The sequence below is a fragment of the Micropterus dolomieu genome, linkage group LG20 (genome assembly GCF_021292245.1).
Source record: "Micropterus dolomieu isolate WLL.071019.BEF.003 ecotype Adirondacks linkage group LG20, ASM2129224v1, whole genome shotgun sequence".
NCBI classification, from domain to species: Eukaryota; Metazoa; Chordata; class Actinopteri; order Centrarchiformes; family Centrarchidae; genus Micropterus; species Micropterus dolomieu.
In genome coordinates, this window is record NC_060169.1 from 9,542,186 (window position 1) to 9,548,396 (window position 6,211).

At 42.0% G+C, this 6,211-nt stretch overlaps 1 protein-coding gene across 14 annotated transcripts in view; it reads right to left on the minus strand.

The window, feature by feature from the left end:
• Window positions 1-6,211, minus strand: part of LOC123959195 (transducin-like enhancer protein 3-B) — a 187,296-nt gene that overhangs the window by 64,460 nt on the left and 116,625 nt on the right. For 2 of the 14 annotated variants that reach the window (XM_046033136.1, XM_046033134.1), the window contains exon 2: window positions 2,461-2,591. The exons of the other annotated variants lie outside the window; for them this stretch is intronic. The gene's annotated coding sequence lies outside the window, so the exon portion shown is untranslated. The remainder of the gene's footprint in view (window positions 1-2,460; window positions 2,592-6,211) is intronic. 14 annotated transcript variants of the gene reach the window in all.

Here is a 6,211-nt window from a genome sequence, read left to right on the forward strand (position 1 = left end):
CACACACACACACACACACACACACACACGGTCCAGTGAACTTCTGGGCCTGTCAGCCGAAGGTCGCTCAATCTGACAAAGTGTTCCAGTTGGAAACTAGCCCAGGGAGGCATCATGGCTTCACTGCCTCCACTACATTATGAAACACACACACACACCTGAAAAATGTTTCTCTTTACCATTCAAACATATAAATTCAGATACGCACCTCTAGTCACCTCTATTCCTGTAATCGCTGTCTGAAGTGCACTTGGTGTGATCAAATGTTCACACACAAACATGAGCTCAAGCACACGCTAAATGCTTCAAATGATTCCTGTGTAACCACTAATGTGCACACACATACCTACAAACAGATGATCCCTGTGATCTGGCATTTCATATTTGTAGCAGACCTGTGTAAAACCGTCACACATCAGACTGCCTTCCTTCATACAAACACACCTCCATGCCCTTTAAACCACATACACACAAGTCAAGGATGATCAGTGTGAATTTCTGCCAAACAGTGCTTCCTCTCCTCCCCGATGTACACACACACACACACACACACACACAGGCCTAATCCCAGAGGACAGCATGTCAGGCAAAGATCTGAGAACACATTTTCGACTTGGCTGAGCAATCGAGCGGCCCGGGGGTCCACTCGGGTGCTGGTCTCTGCCCACCGTCTCCCCTCCTTCTGCATCGCCAGTCAACAGCGAGTAGTCGATGAGGTCAGCTAGACAGCGATGAAGCCATACTCTTTTGGCATAGCCGCCTGTAAGACTCAATTCTTGTTTTTCATTCTTTATCTGTGGACCAAACACTGTTGCTTTGTACGACAATCTTATCAAGGGGTTGTGACTTTGGCAACTGATGTTCATGTGATGGATGATGTGGTGCTTTTTGAGGACACTGTTGTGTACAGCTGCAGCTCTACCCACAGTGCAGGGAATAGAAAATCATGAATGTGAAGCATTTAAAAAGGCACAGACTTCTGTCCTCAGAAGTGTAACCTGCTTTAATTATTAATTAATTAAGAGGTTTTTTAGAACTAGAACTAATGCTAAATGGATTTTTCAGCATAGTAAGGGGTTTCTACAAAAGATAAGAAGCCTAAGCACAGTCGACATGCAAATCCTCCAAAATGTAATGTCAATGCAAACCTTCTGCTCACAGTTATCGCCGCTCTCTGTCTCAGTGAATGTAAGGACTAAACAGAGTGACTGCACGGCAGCAGCAAAAGTAACACAAAAACCTCTAAACCTTAACCATAGGTATCCATAGCTTTACACCAGATAACCATGATACTGGTGATGGTAATGTTTTTTTTAAATGCAGTAGGAAAACAGAATATTATTTTGAAACATTGACAAGCACACAAAACTTAAATTGTCTGTCTATAAAACATCCCTTTAATTATGTACATGAATAAACTCTTATTTTTAGGGTCAGAAATTTACCTCACCCCATTTACAAGGGTGAGTCCTTACTGCAGCGGTCGAGGTTTGAATCCAACCTGTGGCCCTTTGCTGCGTGTCGCCCCTCATCTCTCTCCCCCTTGTTTCCTGACTCTATCCACTCTGATAGAGTCAAAGGTTTGTGGCAAAAGTGCCCCAAAAAATACTTACTGCACAAAAAAAAAAGAAATATTACTGATTGGGCCTTTAACAGGAAAGTTGCTGTGTGAGTGGTTAATGACAGAGGAGGATGGAGTAAAAGTTTGAAAAATGTTAGAGCCAGAACTGCAAAAGGTGAGATTTTGAAAATGAATTTCTCGTTCTAATCATATGCAGCAAGTGCTGTGACTTTTCCTAAATATCAAGGTCACAAACAAAAATATTTAAGTGGGTCATTTAGAATAAAGCCTGCAATGACCACAACAATATTATTTCATCCTTAATACCAAAGCATTAAACATGACACACAACACAGGTGCATTATTATACACGTTTTAACTCCATTCTTTACCATGTTGTAGGCAGGATTGAAAACATGGGTCAAGCAAATGAGAGCAGGCTGATTTTTCAGCATTTGTGAATGATTAGCACCACATTAGCTGAAGGGCTAATTAGGCCTCAAGAGTGTGTGGACCCTTATTAGCACACACTTGTCACTGTAGCACAGAGGAGAGCACATTTCTGTCCCGCTGCTAGGAGCCAGGTGGCCTTTGTTTGTGAGCTGCAGACGTTCTCAACAGCGATTTTTCCTCTGAAGACCTGTCTACTCCTCTGTGCTCCACTTAGACCTCGAGTCTGACAACCACAGGGGAGATGAAACACACACAGACACAGAGGAAGTGGTGGGGGAGGTCATTCTAGTGCAGAGGCAGTTTATGGTACAACACAGACTGCGTCACAGACGAGACCGTGTCAAAACACAGACTCAGAATACCTCAGCCACCACCACTGTGTTTGTGAATTTGTATGTGTGTGTGTGTGTCAGTGTGATAGTGCATGCAGATGTGTGCATTAGTACCGTGAGAGAAGGAGTCAGTTCCTTGTCGTTATTTTTAACCAGAACTGTGGTGGTTGAATGGGGAAGTGTGTCTGTCTGGTTTGTGTCTTGCTTTAGGCGCACCAATCATCTCTTTCTGTCTCCAGCTATCTCTGTGAGAGAAAAAGGCAGACACACACACAGACAGAGAGAGAGAGAGAGAGAGAGAGAGAGAGAGAGAGAGAGAGAGGAAATAAACTATACTTAAAATAAAATGTATACACAAAGCTAAGCTGCTACTACCCTTGATTTTCGGCTGAACACTACGCTGTGTTTAACAGTGTTTTGTATGTAGCTGAGTGTGTTTCTGTGCGAACGCGTCGAGCAACAAGCAAAAGGAGAGGAAGAGAGAAAGTCTGCTAATGAGCAGTGTGTGTGAGCTCTGTGCTGACAGCAGCTAACTCCACCACTCCCAGACACACTCACACACCAACATGCACACATGTGCTGGGAGGCAAGTGTGGAGAAAGTAGTCCCAGTGTGAGAGTAGTAATTAGACTCCCATCCATTAACACAAGGGGCTGTGGAGGAGGATGAGCAGCAGGTGTGTGGGCGTGTGGGTGTGTTCCTGCCAGTGTGTATTTGTGTTTTTCCTTTGTCTATGTGTACATAATAATGTGAGAATACATTGTTAATTGTGAGCGGTGTCTTTGTGTCTGTACAGAAGGCCTGTGAATGTGTAGCTGTATGCTAACAACACCGTCAAGGAGGGTGCATGGTGACCCTAAAGTATGGATGCATCTGTTAGAGGAAATCAGCAGCAGGTGTGAACAATGTACAAAGGCCGAGAAAACATGTTCAAAGACGAGTTTGTTTACACATTCAAAGACAATGAGGCACAGTGGAGGAAAGGCTCAAACTGCAGTGTTTTCTCATTACAACCTGGCTTAATTGTTTTCACTACCTTCACACATAGACCATAATTCTAAGTAAATGGTATGTATGTGTCACTGTCACCTAACAATGTAATTCTCTAGAAAAGTTAAATAAAATGTATATGGATATTAAATGAATATGAAGCATAGAGTACAGGGTTTGAACCAAAGTGCACCATTGCAACCCACTCAGTTTAACCTCCCAGAGCCCAATAGTCCACCATAAAATCAAGAGCAGAATCAATGCAGTTTGAAGACTTCTCAATTTCAGAATTTTTAAGTAGTAAATGATTTATGTTGTTATGAGTTAGCATTAGCCAATCTAGAAAATTAGTCTGTTGGCAGAAGCTGAAAAACAAGAATCACACAGAAATGTCACTCTGTATAGTTTTGATACTCAAAAATGCTATGGACGGAAGACCGACAGACAAATTCTTACCGTAATGATCATATCCCACTGGTATGGAGCAGTGATTCCCTAGAACACTACTAATGGGCTCATCTGACCCCCTCCCAATCCTGGCTCAAACACTACAAAGTATATAATGAGGGAATATGCAGTAGGAAAATAAATCTAACCATTATTGTAAAACACACAGCATGCCAATGTATGTTATCACAATTAGTGTTAGCATAATGTGCACATCATCCACAACCAAAAGTACAGCAGGCCATAACCACTGAGTGCATCCATCTATTATTCACAATATCACACAGACCGTATGCTATCACTACACAACTACTGTAACCCAAAAATCAGAAATCATCTGCATTTATCTCATTCCTGTTCCAAACAGGGTGTCAGTCTAAGAGGAAATCTAGCTGAACTGATCCATGATTAGCCCCTCGGGCCTGACCGGTTGGGAATACACAATGATGCAACATGTAAATGTCACCTGATGGGATTCATTTTATGCTCCATATAATGAGATCCCATTAGCTTAGATTCTCCCACATGATTTGGAACCAATAATTTAAGAGATTACTGGTGTCTTGATGAGGTCAGTAGGTTTGTAGGTTAGAAGTCTTGCCAGAGGCCATGTTGATTACTGGCCTTGCTTTGGAGACACCTATGGGAAACGGAAGAGCCCACCCAAGAGACGTGTGTGTGTGTATGTATTTTTTATATATATATATGTTTGTGCATTTGTGTGTCTAACCTGAACACCTTTGTCAAATACTCAGAAAGGAGGAGTACAGAGTACTGCGGGCCTGAGAATGTGTGAGAGAGAAAGAGTGAAAAGCAAGTGAGTGTGTGAGTACGCTGTATACAAACCACAGCTTTGCTCCATGCTGTAATTTACCCTGCCGCCAAAACCACCACTGCTTCTGCTGTTGCTGCCTAGCACTGCGGCAAAGTTCAGTTTCTCTGGCTGTCTCGTTGGCCCGGGCTGGCTAGTGCTTGTAGATGGGGGTTATGCTAACCCTATGACTGTTTGTTTATCTTGCAGCCAGAACCGACCATTAAAAGTGGGCCCTCAGTCAAAAGCACAAAAACAGACGCTTGTCATGTTCGAGGGCTGTAATTGTAGCTCTCGCGTGATGTTTTTATTTTCCCTCTGACCTCGCTGGATAAACTCAAGAAGCCACTTAACATTGGGCTTGGTCTGCCAGAACCCAGAGAGAGAATTAAGCAACATGCAGTCAGGAGACACATTTTTTCCCCTCCCTTTTTAATTCATAGCTGTGAGCACTTGCTGTTGCTGTTGACTTTACCCTCGTATCCCAACCATATCAAAGACCTGTTGCTTGATTATAAAGTCTCCATAAACTCCCTTCAAATCTTATGCGTTATCACTCGCACTGAGATCAACTGCACTGAAAACTTGTTGAATGCTACCACACAAGCTGTAAATGCTTTGTTTACTATGGGAAACAGACGTCTTTAAATTAGCCTCCTGCAGATTGCTATGTGCATAAAACAGTCCTGCACCACGGCTGCAGGGGTTTGGACAAAACATAGCTTATACTTTAACATCATCCTGATACAAGTGAGCCCATGCTGTCTCGTTTCCTTGAAATGTTGACAGGATAGAGCTCAGAGGTTCCAAACTTCACTTGTGGTTGTCATCAATAAAGATGGAAACACGGGGTACTCTGGGGACACGATCTCTCCCCTTCTCCAGTTCTCGCTCTTATCCCTCTTTATCTGTGCCTATGCCTGCTTAGTGTCATTATGAAATGTGCAATTACAGTCCCAAGGCAGAAGAAAGACAAAGTGATTCAAGAGAAGAAAGCGAGTGAGAGAGGAAATTGGCGTGGTTACCATTTTCCATGTGAAAGCATAATTGACAATTTTGAGCAGGGCCAGGTGAGTCTCATCTGGTGAGGCAGAGGAATTTAGTGAGATTAAAGGTTAAGACAGGCTAATTACTTCAATAAGACACCCAGACATGTGCAATGCTGTTGTTACATCAACCTACAATCTAGCAGTGTGGATGATGACTTTAAAACTGCGGTTTACAGAAGAATCAGGGGAAAAGAAGTAAATGCTTCTCAGAAATAATTTGTTGACAGCTAAATACCACTGAGGAACATAAAATCTCTCCAGATAATGAACACACAACACAATCGAAGCCTTAAGGATGAGTTACGGGTGTAATGGTAAACAAAATCCAAAATTTGATCTATCAAACAAAAGAACATTTTTGTCATTTATTTTCGCAGTGAAACAAGGATCATACCATTTTTGCGATACGGGGTTGCTCAATGTCTTATTTTACATAGAACTACCAGTTTTCTGACAATAAGTTAATATACAACCTATTACAATAAACATTTCAACATTTAATGTTGTAAATAAACATGTAAAAAGAAAAGAACTTTCAATAAATGTTTTTAAAGTGTGTGAATAAATC